Source organism: Haemaphysalis longicornis, unplaced genomic scaffold (assembly GCF_048455015.1).
Source record: "Haemaphysalis longicornis isolate Haplotype H1 unplaced genomic scaffold, Haemaphysalis longicornis Haplotype H1 scaffold_1, whole genome shotgun sequence".
Lineage (NCBI taxonomy): Eukaryota > Metazoa > Arthropoda > Arachnida > Ixodida > Ixodidae > Haemaphysalis > Haemaphysalis longicornis.
The window spans coordinates 337,416,728-337,434,356 of record NW_027526203.1 but is presented as its reverse complement, the minus strand read 5'-3'; the positions used below and the strand labels follow the sequence as shown (position 1 = coordinate 337,434,356).

Sequence of the window (17,629 nt, the reverse complement as noted above, 5' to 3'; positions counted from 1 at the left end):
GGAAAATCACGTTGTGTTAAGATCGTGTTTCAAGGTGACTGTATTCCAGCACGTGTGAAAATGGGCCACTTTCGGCACGCAGTGCGACCTTTCGTGCCGTAGCCGCTGCAGTGTCGGAAATGCCTTAAGATCGGCCATGCATGTTAGCAGCGTTTGCGGACGAGGTACTGTGTGCTCCAAATGTGCTGGGCCTCATGATGCCAAAGACTGCAACGAAGGTGTGCTCAAATGTGCCAACTGTCAAGGCGCACATGAAGCCTCGTCGAAGACCTGCCCTCGCCTCATACAGGAACGAAAGGTTCTGCAGCAGATGGTCAAGGATCACTCGTCACACAAAGATGCATCTGCAAAAGTGCGACGCCGCCGACGATCGCGACGGCGTAGATCATCAAATGCTATCAGTGTCAAAGACGGCCAGGACCACTCACGTGAGAATCCTACGTCTTCACAGGCACTGCCTCCACCACCGCCGGTAGACCCGCCTACACCTCCACCACCAGTACTACCAGAGGAGCCAACAAGCAGCGTGGCCTCAACTTCATCTGTAAAGGTCAACGAAGCCGGAAAGTCATCGCCACCAGTGGACCCGTGACCAAGGCTGCCGTCTCTCACGGCGGTGGAGCCCCGACGGGCGGAGGTCAAGTATAAACAGACCCCGAGTGCTTTGTCGAAGGATGACGTACAGATCGTCGCCGTTCTCAGGCATTGATCAACGCCATACGTACGCTACTGGATACGTTGAAAACGCCGACCGCGTTGAGTGCCCTCGATGTCCTGGATGCCCTTGGTCCACTACTGGTCAGCCTCGCGTGATATCATGGCCCGTGTTACCACATCATTCCGCCAGGAAGTCCGTAAAGCGTCTATTTTTCAGCGGAATTCAATAGGTCTCAAACCCCGAATTTCTGACATTCGCCAGTTTGTATTTAATAATCCGTTCCCGATTCTTGTGATCTGTAAACAAAACCTACCTACTGCATTTAGACTGTCCGACTATGAAGGCATCTAGTCATCTACTTGTGGGACAAGCAGCAAAGTCATAGTATTTATTCGCCGGGAACTAACCTATACTGTTCATTCGATACGCCCGCACGACACTAACCAATAAGTATGCTTAACCGTTAAAAAACGAAAGCTCTCTTTCACGCTCCTTCCCATCAGCTATCATTGACCGGCAGAGACTGAAGCATATCTTCCAAACCACACCAGGCCCTTGGATCCTCACCGGAGATTTTAATGCCCACCACCCGCTTTGGGGAAGCTCCAAGATGAACCCTAGGGGCCGAAGTCTTGCATCATTCGTATCTGAATATGGGCTTTGTGTACTAAATGATGGTAGTCCTACATTTCTCCACGGCCCGGCATATGGGAGCTGCCTGGATCTGACCTTGGCTTCAATGCACTTCGCTGGACATCTCGAATGGTTAACTGATATCGAAACCCACGGCAGTGATCACATTCCAACATATATAAAAATTAAGGGATTCCAGGACCCTTGTTCGCCCAATGTGGCCAAACATACTGACTGACCGAAATTTCAATCCCTTATGGAGGACGCCTGCTGTGCGAGTCTTTCCACAAGCTTAGAAATCGCGATCGTCAGTGCAACAGAGGCTTGTGCGCGTACTGTCACAATGCCGCCAAAAGTAACAGAATTTGATATGGAACTTGAATGCCTCCGGGCAATTCGACGGCGTGCGGAGCGATGGTACAGGCGTACAAAAGCCGCACACGACCTAAGGGTAGCCAGAAGCATACAGAAGAAAATACAGCACCGCATCGCTCAGGTCCAGGCATGACGGTGGACATCATTCTGCGAGTCCCTCGACCCTCGGAAGCCTTTGTCTTCTATATGGATGGTAGTGCGTGGCCTTGCGATACCTGTGCAGCAGCGCTACCCATTCAAGGCTTTGGAACTTCGTGAAAACCGTTCAGAGCTGGAGGTCGCAGAAGATTTCTGCGCGAGGGTTGCCGCTAGAACTGATGGCATCCGATCTGTAAGGACCCGTGAAGTCCCTATCTCACACGATCAACGCATGAACGTGCTCTTTTCCATGGAAGAGTTAGAGGCAGCTCTGACATTCTGCAGGCGTAGCTAATCACCAGGGGTCTCCTATTCCACACTATGCCACCTTGGCCCTCAAGCGCGTCAAACGCGTTTGGACATCTTTAACAAGACGTGGACGGATGGCGTCGTTCCACCGGAGTGGAAATTAAGCCGTCTGGTCCCTTTACTCAAGCCTGGCAAATCTCCGCTTGACCTTCCATCATACCGTCTAATTGCCTCGGCAAGCTGCCTTTGCAAGGTCATGGAAAGAATGATAGTACCTTGAATACAACAACATTTACCCTGACGTTATGGCCGGTTTCCGACGTGGACGTTCCTCCATAGACTGCGTGGTGGACCTGGTAACGTTTGCACAGCAAGAAAAAAGTCGCAAATCAGTGGCTAAGGCGTTGCGCTGCTGAGCACGAGGTCGCGGGTTCGATTCCCGGCCGCGGCGGCCGCTTTTCTGATGGAGGCGAAAAGCAAAAACGCCCGTGTGTACGAGATTTCGGCGCACGATAAAGATCCCCAGGTGGTCAAAATTAATCCGGAGCCCTCCACTACGGCGCGCCTCATCGCCTGCGTTGCGTCGGCGCGTTAAAACCCTACAATCAATCAAAAAAAGTCGCAAATGCCTGTCCGCAGCCCCACTTCCTTGGCGTTAAGGGTGCCTACGACAATGCCGTTCATGAGGCTAGTCTAGATGCCCTGGAGTACTTCGGACTTGGTGTGCGAATTTACCGATGGTTAGAAAGCTTCTTGTCCGGAAGATCTGTTTATGTTATGGCAGAGGACGGCCCAACATCACTGCACCTTATTCAACGTGGTGTTCCTCAAGGTGGGTTGCTAAGCCCAACGCTTTTCAATCTAGCGATCATTGGACTTGTGCCCGCTCTCCCCCCAAAAATTGTCTGCGTCTCCATTTATGCCGATGACATTTGCCTCAGTGCTTCGGGTGTCAACCGACCACAGCTACGGGCACGACTTCAAAAGGCGGCCGATATCATACGAAGGCAAGGTCTGTGCATCTCGGGTGACAAGTGCGCGCTTGTCGCATTTACCCGCAAGCCCATGTCCCGATATTGCATCAAGATTAATGGGAGGTTGGTTCCCTACTCCAGGCATCATAAATTCCTCGGCATTGTCATCGACAGAGACAGTTCATGGAGCGCACATGTGACTGTCCTCAAGAAAAAACTCACCGCCATTGCCCACATATTCAGAGTTCTAGCTGGAAAGACTTGGGGGACATCGGTAAGGGGAATGATGCAGCTGTACTCAATGTTTTAGGAGTCTTGAGTTACAGCTTGCCCGCAATTTCCAATACCTGCTCCACTAACCTTCGAAAATTGCCCCCATCTCCCCGTGAGGGAACCCTGGTGTGATGCGGCTCATCTGGGGGTTCAATTGGCGTTTCCATTGGGTTGATTCTCTACATCGCGTGAAACGTATTGTGAACGCGTAGGCACACAGTCGTCAAGCAAAGTGACGCGAAGTCGAACGAGAGCGAGCGCTGACTGAACCGCCGCGGAGCGATACCCGCTTTATATTCACAGCGCTTGAAGGAGAGGAGACCGCGGGAGAGAGTCGCGCATGCGCGCACATACGCACCGGAGCAGCTGTTAACGCAGCGTTAACGCAGCGAAGCGCGCGCCAACCAAGCGCGCCAGCTGTCGTTATGCTAAAGGTACGTCCTCACTTGCGGCGCAGCGCGCGCGCAGGGCCGCGCGCGCAAAAACGCTGCCGCTTTTTGGAGGCCACACTACTGGGAGCGCGCGCGCGCAAAGGCGGCGGCGGCGGTGGCTCAAACCGGGCCTCGCCCTCTCCGACGGTGTAGCAGGGAAGAACGTTCCAAGAGGTCGAAAACTGGTTTCACTGGCGTCCCGTCATGAGCTTTGCGGTGTCAACGATGGCAGCCCAACATTTCTTCGCGGTACGACGTATAGTAGCTGTCTGGATTTGGCTTTTGTCTCGAGAAGTCTCATTGACAGCATTCAATGGTTCACAGACATGGAAACCCGTGGAAGTGACCACCTTCCAACATACCTGAGGATCGAGGGCTTTGATGGTTTTCTTCCTGGGAAAACCATTCGACGAATAGACTGGAAGAGGTTTAAATCTCGCATGGAAGATCTCTGCTGCGAAGGGCTCTCCTCGACTTTTGAAAGTGCCGTAACCACCACTGCGCAAGATTCCATGCGTTCTTTCCGGGTGCATCCCAAGCTTACAGAATTTGACGAAGTGCTAGAACATCTCAGAGCTATTCGTCGTCGTGCAGAACGAAGATACAGGCGCACTAAGACTATTCATGACCTTCGGGAGGCCCGACGTACACAGAAAAAAATTCAACGTCGCATCGTACAAGTACAAGCACAGCGCTGGAAATCGTTCTGCGAGAAACTAGATCCCCGGAAACCTCTATCTAACATCTGGAACACTGTCAGGGGCCTTCGAACAACAACACAGCAACGTCGGCCTTTCAGTGCTTTGGCGCTTCATCAGAAACGCCGAGAGGTCGACGTAGCGGAGGACTTTTGCTTAAGAATCGCCAATGGTCCAGCTTCGACCAGCCAAGCGGACATACGCGTCGTCCCCGTATCACGCGACTCCTGCATGGACGTCCCATTTTCAATGGAAGAGCTCGATGCGGCGTTACATCTGTGCCGAAGTAGATCTTCACCAGGACCAGACGGAGTGACGTACGCCGCCCTGCGTCACCTCGGCCAAGAAGCCCGTCACACACTTTTGTATCGGCTGAACCAGTCATGGCAAGATGGTTTGGTCCCTGAGGATTGGAAGGCTAACCGCCTGGTCCCAGTTCTTAAAGCAGGCAAGTCTCCCCTTGACCCGGCATCATATCGTCCTATAGCCCTTGCAAGCTGCATTGGAAAATTAATGGAAAGGATGGTTTTAGGTCGTTTGGAATGGTACCTTGAGCACCGTAAAATTTACCCCCATGCTATGGCTGGATTCCGACGCGGACGTTCATCCATCGACAACGTAATTGACCTTATCACATCGGTAGAGCACAACAAATCACTCAAACGTTTGACAGCCGCTTTGTTTCTAGACATAAAAGGAGCGTACGATAACGTAATACATGACGCCGTTCTGGGCGGCCTACAAGATGCAGGAGTCGGTGGACGGACATTTAGATGGATCCAAAGCTTCCTATCAGGAAGATATTTTTTCGTTGAGACTTCAGATGGCCCAACATCACAGCACTTTGTTTCTCGTGGAGTCCCGCAAGGAAGTGTGCTTAGCCCTATACATTGTTTAACCTCACGTTGATAGGACTCACTACCGCATTACCAACCAACGCCCACCTCTCTATCTATGCTGATGACATCTGCATTTGGGCATCAGGAGTTTCACGCCCTCAGATTCGCGCCCGACTTCAGAAAGCCGCAACGCTAACATCTTTGTTCCTGCGTCGAAAAGGCCTGGAAATATCTCCGGAGAAATGTGCACTGGTTGCTTTCACCCGCAAAAAAATGTCGCAGTATAAGATTTCTTTAAATGGACAACATATTCCTTACGTCAAAAGTCACCGTTTTCTGGGGGTTATCGTGGACCGGGATTTATCATGGACTCCTCAAGTTTCATACCTGAAAAAAAGGCTAACTGCAGTGGTCCAGCTATTCAAGTTTCTGGCCGGAAAGACGTGGGGGGTCTCCGTGCACTCAATGTTACGCCTGTACGATGCCCTGTTTCTCGGTGTTTTGCGTTACAGCCTGCCTGTATTAACCAACACATGTAAAACCAACCTACAGGCAATTCAGGCCATACAGGCCCAGGGTCTTCGTACATGTCTCGGTCTCCCGCGTTGCGCCTCAACTGTGGCCACAATTTGCGTTGCAAGGGATCACCCGATCACAACCCACATGACAGTGGAGACACTGAGGGCACACATTAGGCAACTCACCCGGTTGCCCCATCACCACCTTGCATCCCTGCCTGCAACACGACCGCAGGCATCTTTTTGTAAGGTGGTTGCCGCTCACAGTGGGAGCTTGCCATCGAGCTATACACCTCCGTCTCGGCCCTCGTCGCCACTTTGGTGCCTGTCACAGCCACAACTGCACTTAAACATCCCGGGAATAAAAAAGAAAGCGGACCTTCCACCTAGCGGTCTTCAACAGCTCTCCCTACTCTTTCTACATGAGGCATACAGAGACCGGGTCCATGTCTACACGGATGGGTCGGTCACCACGTCCAGTTCTGCCGGCGCTGTTTTGATACCACAGAAGTCGACCGAAATTTATTTTAAGCTTTCAAACTCGACGACGTCAACCGCTTCTGAATTGGCAGCTATTCGGGAGGCCCTTCTACTCATCCAGCAGGAATCGCCAGAAAAATGGGTTGTGCTATGCGACTCGAGGTCCGCTCTTCAGTGCATTCAATCTGCCCTCCGCCGCGGCCCATACGAACAACTTGTGGCTGAAATCCGGTGCTTATATGACACATTAGTCAGGCATAGACATGATATCGTTTTCCAGTGGCTCCCAAGCCACTGCGGCATTACTGGGAACGAACAGGCGGATAGAGCGGCTCATGGCGCCCACACAAGTGCAAGATTGACCCACATCCCTCTATCACGCACTGATGCTGCAAGGTCGCTGCGGTCCATTGCCCGGGAAGTCACTCTCGCTAAGTGGAATACACCCGAGTTCTCTAACGCTCGTCTTTACTCGCTCGACCCAGATTTGCAGCGCCACCTACCTAATAACGTGCCACGCTCGGACGTCACCTTACTTTGTCGCCTGTGGCTAGGTGTTGCCTTCACCGGTGCTTACTCCTACACCATTGGAATGGCCAACAGCCCTGCTTGTGATGCGTGCGCCACCGACGAGACGATTGAACACCTTCTGTGCCATTGTGACCGCTTCGTAACGCCGAGGCAACAGCTCTCCACCACACTTCGCCGACTCGACGACCTCCCCTTTACAGCGCAGACAATTTTGTGCCATAGGCGCTGTCCGACACAGGCCGAAAAGGCTATAAAAGCCCTACTGCTCTTTTTGAAGGACACGGGCCTGTCTGAACGATTGTAGGGACATTACTATAGTGCAGTGCCCTTAGTTCGCCCATGTTATCAGTGGACCGTATTAGTTTTGTGCATTTTCTGGTTGTGTGCGTTGTTTGTACCGCCTTTATAGTTGCCTGGTCACGCCTTGTGTTTTTTCTACTTTTCTTTCTCTCATTTTCTCCTTTAATATGTACCGCTTTCCTTTCTTTCCCTTTCATTTCCCGTATCCCCTCCCCCCCGAGTAGGGTAGCCAACCGGACAGTATTCTGGTTAACCTCCCTGCCTTTCCTGTACTATTCCTTCCTTCCTTCTGCGCGCTCGCCGGCTGTCCGCGCCGGCCCAGCTCCCCGAGGAGAGCACTGACCTCGCTCACGTGACCTCGCTCAAGGGACCCGGGCGCTGATTGGTTCGTTGAGTTTGGCGCAAAGCGCCTTGCCGCGAAAAATGGGTCCCGGCGCTATTTTTTTGCGGCAGAGGAATCTTGCCGCGAACGGGTATTTTGCGGCGCCGCTTTTTGCGCGCGCGGCACTGCGCGCGCGCGGCTCCGCAAGTGAGGACGTACCTCAATGCGCCGGAGTGAGAGTGTTGCGCACAGCTGTGGGAGAGACGAACGGAGGAGAGTCGCGCATGCGCAGGTGGCGTGCGGACGGACGCCGACGACGCAGGAGGGACATGCCTCAGAGCAAGAGATGCGCCGCATCTAAAAATACAGGGCATCCAAGCACAGGCTCTGCGTACGTGTCTTGGTTTGCCGCGTTAATTGGGCATCAACAGTGGGCACCATTGGCATCGCTCAGGAATACCCAATAGCAACGTATGTGGCTACTGAAACGCTACGCCTGTACATCAGGCTTCTCACGAGGCTGCCATCTCACCATCTGGCGCAGCTCCCTTATAATCGACCACGATCTACGTTTTTATCCATTGTCACAATGCACATGGCTGAAATCCCGTCGAGGTACGTTCCAGCTGCGGGTACATCGTCCCCCCCGTTGTGGTGTCTGGCACAGCCTGAGATCCGTCTCAGCGTTCCGGGAATCGGCAAAAAGGCCGCCTTGCCATCATTGGCCCTTCAACAGCTTATACAGTACTGTTACTGCATGAACGGTACAACGACCGGAAACATGTATATACGGATGGCTCAGTAACGTCATCCAGTTCTGCAGGTGCGGTGGTTGTTCCAGCAGATTTTGCCACAACTCGATTCCGTGTGGCCCATATTACGACCTCGACAGCCACAGAACTCGCAGCCATTCGTGGGGCTCTTCATCACGTTATCGGAGCTACTCCTCAAAACTGGGCTATTTTCTCGTACTCTAAGGCTGCTTTACAAAGCTTACACGCAGCCCTGCGCCACGGCCCCCTCTACCAATTGGTGACAGAGATTACAGAAAAATACCATCAAGCCATCACAAACGGCCATAACATAATATTCCAGTGGCTTCCAGGTGACTGCGGAATCATCGGCAACGTCTTGGCGGATGAAGCTGCTCGTACAGGCCACGAAAGCGAACGCACCATCCTGCTTCCGCTTTCAAGGACCGATGCCGCGAGGTCGCTTCGCTCCTTTGCTCGCCGAATCACCATGAAACAATGGAACTCACCGGACTTTTCGAATGACCGTCTCTATGTTCGAGATCCCCTTCTTCAGCGCCGTCTTCCGTATGGGTTGTCTCGACCCCAGTCGACTTTGCTTTGTAGACTGTGGTGAGGAATGGCCTTCACGAAAGCGTATACTCCTTCCTCATAGGGATGGCTACCAGCGCCAAATGTGACGCCTGTGGAGCGGAAGAGACTATAGAGCACGTGCTGTGTCGCTGCCCCGAATACTCTTCGGAGCGGAGCGTGCTTTCCACCGCGCTCAGAAGATTGGACAATCGACCACTTACATTAGAGACTATCCTAGGTCATCGGTCGCCACCATTGAGTTCACAGAAGGCGGTGAAAGCCCTTCTACGTTTTCTGAGCGAAACGAATCTGCAAGAAAGACTGTAGTGCCGAAAACGGTACTAGAGAGTGCGCCTTCCCGCTCCTATTCCTTCTTCTCCCGCCCTCTCTGTTATCCCCTGAACCCCATTCCCCCGGTGCAGGGTAGCAAACCGGGTTCTACACCTGGTTAACCTCCCGGCCTTTTCGTCCTTTCTTTCTTTCTCTCTCTCTGGGACAGCATAAGGTCTGGGTGGGAAAGTAGCTAGTTAATCGTCACTACTTCACCTACTTTCCTAATACCTCGCCGAATCGTTTAAAGTTTACTTTGAATTGCACCACTGTTTATGGAAATAGCAGCATTTTGAATTTTTGTTTGTATTTTGTTTTTATAGTTTTAAACTGTTAAATCATTTTTTCTCACTTTGCTGATAACTGAACTCATCGAACCGGTTCGCGAACCAGCTCGGTACGTGATTTGGTCGAACTGGAACTGAACTGGAACGAAATGAATTCGCCTGAACCCGAACCGTAACCAAACCGGTATTTTTTTCGGTTCGACACACTGCTTCTATGTCGATGGAACCACCTTGCAATCCACAGGCTATGGAGTACGCCGCTGCTGTTCACCGCCTCCACCCGCCGGTTGCTACTCGTCACCATGCAGGAGCCGTCCTACCATCGCCTACTGTCGCCCACCCGACCCCCTGCGGTGCAACCCTCCACACCTAGGAAGAGCGACATGTTCGAACCCCCGACCGTCGTCCGCTGTGGTACCACCGAGGCGAAGCAGGCCATATCTACCGAAGCTGCCCTTACAAGTGGCTCCGACTGCGCGGTTTCTTGTCGACGCACCATGCCTGCTCCCTGCCCGGCCAACGCCCGAGTGAGATCTGTCGGTCTCAGACCAGCCGTGGCCCAGTCCGTTCGAACCGTTCGCCATCTCCCTATCGTTGAGCCGCCGAAGCAACGCTGACTTTGCACGTAGAAGGTCTCCATGCCCACGAAAGGGAAACTGAAACCAGCAGCTTCTGGAGGTGAAGTTGCATGCGCTACGGCGAGAAACCATAAACCCTCCAACGACGCAACGACGCACCGAATACCAAAACTTACGACGCAACCACAGCCCCACGCCACGACCTAACCTTGACATGACCCCGCAAGAGGACGATAGCCACACGGCGTGACGCTTACCCGACGTGACCGATCCCGCAATTAGCAAGACGATGATAACGACGACACGTCGCGACCGGCCGTACACGCACAAGCCGAGATGCGACGCCTCGACGAAACCGAAACTCGAAGACGACAACGTCCGACGTATGGATATCCATCGACGGCCTTGACGTGGTCGCTATGATTGACACGGGAGCTGACTACTCAGGGATAAGTGGATCACTCGCGACTAAACTGAAAGAAGTTGCGACCCGCTGGGATGGCACACATATCCGCACAGCAGAAGGTCATCTCGTCACGCCATGTGGAACGTGTACATCGAGCGTCACCATGAATGGCACCACGTATACCCTGCTGCTTTCGCCATACTTCCCAACTGCTCCCGTGACGTAATTCTTGGAATGGACTTTATCACGGACAACGGGGCCATTATTAGATGCAGAGCATCTGATTCACTCGCCTTGTCCCTCCGCCGTCGTCGTCGTTGTCGGCGTTTTCCGCCCCTCCCCCACTCTCCTCGCCGCGCCAGCTGCGCTCTCCGCCGCTCACCCCCTCTCCTCTCCGATAGCGAACACACTCTCGCGAGGGGCATTGGATTGGATTCGATTGGATTGGCTTGTATTGGATTGGATTGGCTTGGATTGGATTAAAGTGGATTGTGTTGGATTGTGTTGCGTCATAGCCGCGGCACGTTGCGTCATAGCCGCGGCAGACGCGCTGGGGCCGGCGCATGTGCAGTACTTTCTCTTCCGCGGTTTCCTCTCCTTCGGGCGCGCTGCGCATATAACCGGTGTGCCGTTCTCCGGCGAAGCAACATCCACGCTTGGCTCAAACACCTAGAGTCCACGCCGCTTTACAAGTACGCCAACGTCGTCATCGACTGGGACCGGCTTACGCAGTCCCCACAACGTTATGCGCGCTATATATAAAACGCGGTCCCTTTGCCGCTCCGCCCATGCGTCGCATCTACACAGGGGTTCCCGCGAGGGGAGGTGGGAGATTTTAGGGGCGAAGCTCCTAAAGCCATGGATCTGTCCTGGATTCCATGGAGTCATGGATCTGCCCTGGGAATTATCGTAGAAATTTTCCTTTCTGATGTTCATCTTCTCAGCCCTGTACATCTCTAACGACGTTTTAGCTTCCATTTTTTCCCTCCATTTATTCGTTTCAATCTGCCTTGCCCCTTTTAGGGGCGAAGCTCCTTAAGTCATGGGTCTGTCCATCCCTTGTGTCTCGTGGTACGTGACCGCCGCATGCTTTCGGAGATGTCGCAAAGTGGGCCGCGTTGCACGCGCAAGAACCGGCTGCAACCGGCAGCGCAAACTCGGCACCGGGAGCGCGAGCTTGTCTGTGTTCGCCAACGGAGGCGCGAGCGCACGTGCACTGCGAGGGGGAGATCCCGCAAGAGATCACGCCACGAACGCAGGCAGTCGTTCTCGGAGATCGAACGAGACGCAAGGACCTTTGCTCGTTTCCTCTCGTCTTGTTCGGGCACAAGTTCGCCCTAAATAAAAGTTCTTTCTTTACCGTTGTGTCCCATCCTACGTGACAAATTGTGGGGGAGGTGCGGGGTAGTCCTCGATGGCGCGGGGTCTTTCACCAGGTCTGGGCCTGGGAGCATTGACTCCGAAAATAAAAGTTGATTTGTACAATGCACGCACACAGTCTTACGTCTTTCTTAATGATGTAATGGGCGAACTTTCACGGGAGAGTTACGGTTACCGATGATCTCCCCCTCTCGAGCTTCGCCCCACTTATAATTCATTTCGTGGATATGGCGTGTTTTTTTTTTTTGATCTGCAGGCCAAGTCAGTAAGTTTCTCCGCCGATATCACGCCATGACGCCGAAGCCAAGCCCCGAACAACGTACGTACTTCTCCAAGGATTGCGAATGAACACGTCACCCTTCCTCCTCGTGCAAGCCTGATGATCGCTGTCTACTGCCAAGATGCTGACCCTGACACCGAAGCAATTGGAAAGCGACCAGAGCTTGCTTCTTGAGCGGGGTGTTTCCGTCGCAAGGGGCATTGTGCGCTTGCAGCAAAGAAAATACCACGTTCTGGTCACCAATTTCACTTAGGTGTATCAGCATTTTAACAAGGGGGCTGCAATTGCCTTCGTAGAGGAACTGCACGAAGCAAGTGACGTGATCGCGGTCGCCGACATTGAACGCCAGCCCGACAACACCTCCGTCCCTCACCTTTTCTTCGACGTGAATCCGATGCTACCGCAAGAAAAACAGGAAAAAGTTAAGGGCTTTGTTGTACAATTGTACAATGACTGTTTTCGTCGACCCCGAAGCTTCGACAGACGCTCCTGGCGAAGTACCGAATTATCACCGAAAATGGAGCCCGAGCTACGCGACAGTCACCGTACCTGGTGTCTTCATACGAGCGCGAAGCTATCCTGGCGCAAGATGAAGACATGCTGGACGACAACATCATACAACCCTCGAAAAGTCCCTGGTCGGCCCCAGTTGTTCTCGTGAAGAAAAAAGACGGTACTCTGAGGTTCTGCGTCGACTACCGACGACTGAATAAAATCACGAAAAAAGACGTATACCCTCTCCCACGAATCGGCGACGCCCATGACCACCTCTGCCACGCGAAGTACTTCTCTTCGATGGACCTGAAAACAGGGTACTGGCAAATCGAAGTGGACGAGAGGGACCGCGAGAAGACAGCGTTTATATCGCCGGACGGACTTTACGAGTTCAAGGATGCAGTTTGGATAGTGCACGGCACCGGCAACGTTCCAAAGAGTCATGGACACTGTGCTAGCCGGTCTAAAGTTGCACATTTGCCTCGTTTACGTCGACGATGTTGCCGTATTCGCCCGGAGCTTCGACGAGCACCTCGCAAGGTTGGAGTCGGTACTTGAGGTGATTCGAACCTCAGGATTAACACTGAAGCCTGAAAAGTGCCGCTTTGCGTACGAGGAGCTGAAGTTTTTGGGCCACGTAGTAATGGAGTATTTCTTGACCCAGCGAAAACGTGAGCCATAGCGAACTTCCCGAGGCCTAAGGACAAGAAGGGCGTGCGAAGATTCCTCGGACTGCGCGCATACTACCGGCGCTTCGTTCCAAACTTCGCACGCATTGCAGAGCCACTCGCGCGCTTGACGAAAGGCAGAACTTCTTTTTAGATGCGACGCTGAGAGCATCTCTTGTCGGTGGCCCTGTCCTTCCTGCGTGCGTCCGTCGTCGTCGTCGGTCGGCGGCGGCGTCCGCACTCTCCTCTGCTCACCCCCTCTCCTCTCCGATAGCGAACACTCTCTCGCGAGGGGCATTGGATTGTATTCGATTAGCTCGGCTTGGCTTGGCTTGGATTGGATTAAAGTGGATTGTGTTGGATTTTGTTGCGTCATAGCCGCGACAGACGCACTGGCGCCGGCGCGTGCCCAGGTGAGAGCGAACACTCTCTGCGGGTGTGCGGCCCAGCGCGCTCTCACTCCGCCGGTGGGCGGCGCTGCGCATATAACCGGTGTGCCGCTCTCCGGCGGCCTTTCGGTCGACGGTTGCTCTCCGCTTGCGCTTGAACCCCCCTCAGCGTCGCATCACACCAGGGTTCCCGCGAGGGGAGGTGGGCGTAATTTTTTTTGTTGGGAAGACGCCTAAGAAGAAGCATTCCGCGAGCTGTAACAACGCCTGCAAAGCCCTCCTGTACTCGCTCGTTTCGGCGAACACGCGGAAACGGAAATGCACAGATGACGCAAGTGATGTATCCTTTGGTGCCGTTCTCGTTCAAAAGCAAAGCGGTTGCGAAAAAGTAATCACTTATGCCAGCCGCGGTCTGTCAAAAGAAGAAAACTACTCAGCCTCTGAGAAAGAGTGCCTTGCTATCATATGAGCAATTTTTAAATTCCACCCGTACGTGTATGGCAGGCCGTTTAAAGTGGTGACACACCGTTATACGCTTGTTTGACTCGCCAATTTGAAGGACCCCACTGGCCGGATCGGGCGATGGAGCCTGCGCCTCCAAGAATTCGACGTGACCATCGTTTACAAATCGGGCAGGAAGCACTTGGACGCAGACTTCCTGTCACGCGCCCGTGTCGACCCGCCGCCTAAGGACTCCGACGAAGACCCCACGTTTCTCGGCATCGTGACGGAAAGCGACTTAGCCGCTCATCAGCGTGCCGGCCCCGAGTTGCGCGTCATGATCGACTACCTCGAAGGACGCAACGACGCGTGCCAAGGGCTTTGAAGCGCAACTCCGCTGCATTCCGCCTATAAAATTCGGTGCTAGTGAAGAACTTCGACCCTACAACGAAAACGAAGTACCTTCTCATCATCCCCACCGACCTCCGCGACGAAATCTTGGAAGCGTGTCACGACGAGCCATCATCAGTGAAAAATCAAGACTAAATACCACTGCCCCGCCTTACATCAGACGTCACCCACTACGTCCGGAGCTGCCACGTTTACAAGCGGTGAAAAACGCCGCCGACGAGACCCGCCGGACTTCTGCAGCCGATCGCCGCCCTATCGAGGCCCTTCCAACAGATCGGAATGTACCTTCGGGCCCGTTCCTTATGTCAAGAGCCGACAACAAGTGGATTGTCGTAGCGACAGACTACATGACGCGCTATAGAGACCGCCGCTCTTCCAAAAGGGACTTCACTAAAAGACGCAAAGTTCTTCATCCTCCAAGTTGTGCTGCGACATGGAGCCCCAGAAGTCCTAATCACAGACAGCGGAACGGCCTTTACTGCGGAGCTCAGGTAAGGAGTCTTACGCTATGTACAGCAACACGGATCACCGAAGAACGACGGCGTATCACCCCCAAACGAACGGACTAACGGAACGTCTAAACAAGGCGATCCTCGAAATGCTGTCTATGTATATCTTCTAACAGTGCTAAGACAACGGGGACAAAGAAAGAAGGACACACACAGGCGATGACTATCAACTAAAATTTATTCAAAGGAAAACGACATTTATATTTTAGTTGATAGTCAGCGCCTGTGTGTGTCCTTTTTCCTTTGTTTCCGTCGTCTTAGCGCTGTTAGAAGAATGCAACCATACCAACTAACTCGACTTTCATTACTGTCTATGTACGTTGACGTGACGTTGAACACAAGACGTGGGACGAAGTCCTCCCTTAGGTCATGTTTGCGTACAAAACGGCTATCCAGGAAACTCCACCGATGACACCATTCGAGCTTGTCTACGGAAGACAGCTGGATACGATGCTCGACGCCATGCTGCCGCACGTAGAAGACGACGACCTCAACGCCGACGTCCAAGGATACCTTCAGCGTGCGGAGGAGGCCCGCCAGCTTGCTCGAGTGCGTACAACGGACCAGCAGCTGGTGGATGCCGGACGCTGCAACCTCGGACGCCTAGAGGCTGAGTATCACCCAGGTGATCTTGTGTGGGTTTGGGCCCCGATTTGTCGACGCGGACTCAGCGAGAAGCTCCTGTGACGGTATTTCGGGCCCTACAGAATTCAGCGACGTGTTGGCAAACTTAGCCCCCGACGGTGACTCCGGCACATCACGACAGCGCACACGACGCAAAGTCGTCCACGTGGTTCATCTCAAGCCTTACTGCGGAAGATGACGGACTGTTGGACTACCGTTTTATTTTTAGCAAGCGGTCGATGCACTCTTAGAGTGGCGGGGGGGGGGGGTAATGCCGCGAACTATGCAGTCTGGTTTGTTTGTATGTTGTGTTGCCAGCGTCTGGTAACGCCCAGCTTTCTTATCTTAGTTAGAAGTGAGGCGCGCGTTGCCGTCTCTTTCTTTTGTATGCCGAGCCGGCTGTCTCTTTGATAGGAAGAGTGTATCGCCTTTCGTCAGTTGATAGAATGTCCGTATTTGGTCGCCAATGTTCTAGATCTGATTCGATGGTTCTCGAAGGATTAACGCGGAAGGATACATGCTCGCCATGCAAACACCGCGCCATTCGGTTCGCCGACAGCCGTCTGCGCAATGTCACGTTGTTGACTGCTGTGTCGCCGCTTGGCTGTTCTTTGAGTTGGTAGGGGAGCACAAGTTCGCTCCAATGAACCTTTGTTTTTCAAGAAACCTGCGCCGCCCTTCGCTACGTGACAATGTCGATTCAAGAAACCTCCCACGGCGCAAAGGATGGGCAAGCGCGGAAGTTCCTCTTGGCGCCGCTGGGTTGCTTGATAATGCCTATTGATAACACGAAGATAAACCATTAGTGCACCAGGAACAAATCGAAGCATCAGCTAAATTTCGAGTTTCGCCAATGAAACCCCTGGCATAAGAGGCGTGTTGCCGAGGGAGGCGACGATTTAGAACTCCTTGTGTTCTTCAACATCCGTCGAAATATCTCTTAAAAAAGGCCTTCTGTTTTCCTACTTCCCAAGGATAGCAGTTTCATGTTCACTTATCACTACTTTTCAAAGAAAAATTGCAAGGCTGCGCGCTTTTGTGTGCCATCATAGTTGCTACAAATAAAGGCCCGGAATTTGCCTGGCTTATTTATTTATTTCCAGATACTGCAGGCAGCATTGCTGCCCAAGCAGGGAGGGTTGCAAAAAAGATGATAACAAGCGTTCAGAAGAATTTGCATCACAGCACTCCACAAAATCAGATGGCAAAGCATTCCAGTGTTCAATTGTACAAGGGAAAAAGTATTTTTGAAGTATTTTATAAAAGTATAAGCAAATAACGGTCGCGTATCGCCTTTCAGTGGTTCAGTCTGGCTGAGTGTGTGTGGGCCGGGAGTAGATATGTATAACTGTTCAAGCCAATTTTTTTGTGATAAAGCAGATTCAAAAATTTCAGCTTGGCAGTTTGCCGACGCTTCTGGAGTGGCTCTAACTCAAGCTGTTTTAACATATTTGTAACGGATGATCAGAGTCTGTAATCAGAAACAATGAACCGTGCAGCGAGCCGTTGCATCCGCTCTATTTTTTCAATATGTTTTGTGTAGCGTGGACACCATACAATTGATCCATACTCGAGGACTGGCCGGATTAATGTGCGGTAAGCCTCTAGTTTAACTTTTTTTGGTGACCATCGCAGCTTTCTGCGCAAAAAGCAGAGCTTTATAAAATCTCTGTTGCAAATGTCGTTGTAATGTGCGTCCCAGTTAAGGTTATTTGTAATAGTTAGGCCAAAATCCTTAACAGAAGATACAGTGTTAATGTACCGCGTTGGTCGTTGCGCGATTATTACATGGATGGGTTTATTTTTCGGCGCTGGTACAGTTCAGCATAATAATTACTGTCTGAAAGGCTAAGCAACATATTGTAAATTACGAAAGCTTAAAGTTTCTTTACCCGCGAAAACTTGAAAAGTCGGGCTAGCTTGCGCGTATACCTTTGGCCGCACTCACGTGGGCGTTAATAATATTTTGTTCCTTATTTCTATTTAATGTTAGCGCTGCTACAGGTGTGTAGTCTTCATAAATATATCGTATATATTTTTTACTTAGAGCACTGCGCAGGCCATTGATGGTTGTTTGTTAGTTCTTT

General features: G+C 52.4%; 1 protein-coding gene across 5 annotated transcripts in view; it reads right to left on the bottom strand.

Moving 5' to 3' along the window:
- Positions 1–17,611: 17,611 nt before the first annotated feature.
- Positions 17,612–17,629, bottom strand: part of LOC144152771 (organic cation transporter protein-like) — a 173,981-nt gene continuing 173,963 nt past the window's right edge. For all 5 annotated transcript variants that reach the window (XM_077684238.1, XM_077684228.1, XM_077684219.1 and 2 more), the window contains one exon: positions 17,612–17,629. This exon is cut by the window's right edge and continues 257 nt beyond it. The gene's annotated coding sequence lies outside the window, so the exon portion shown is untranslated.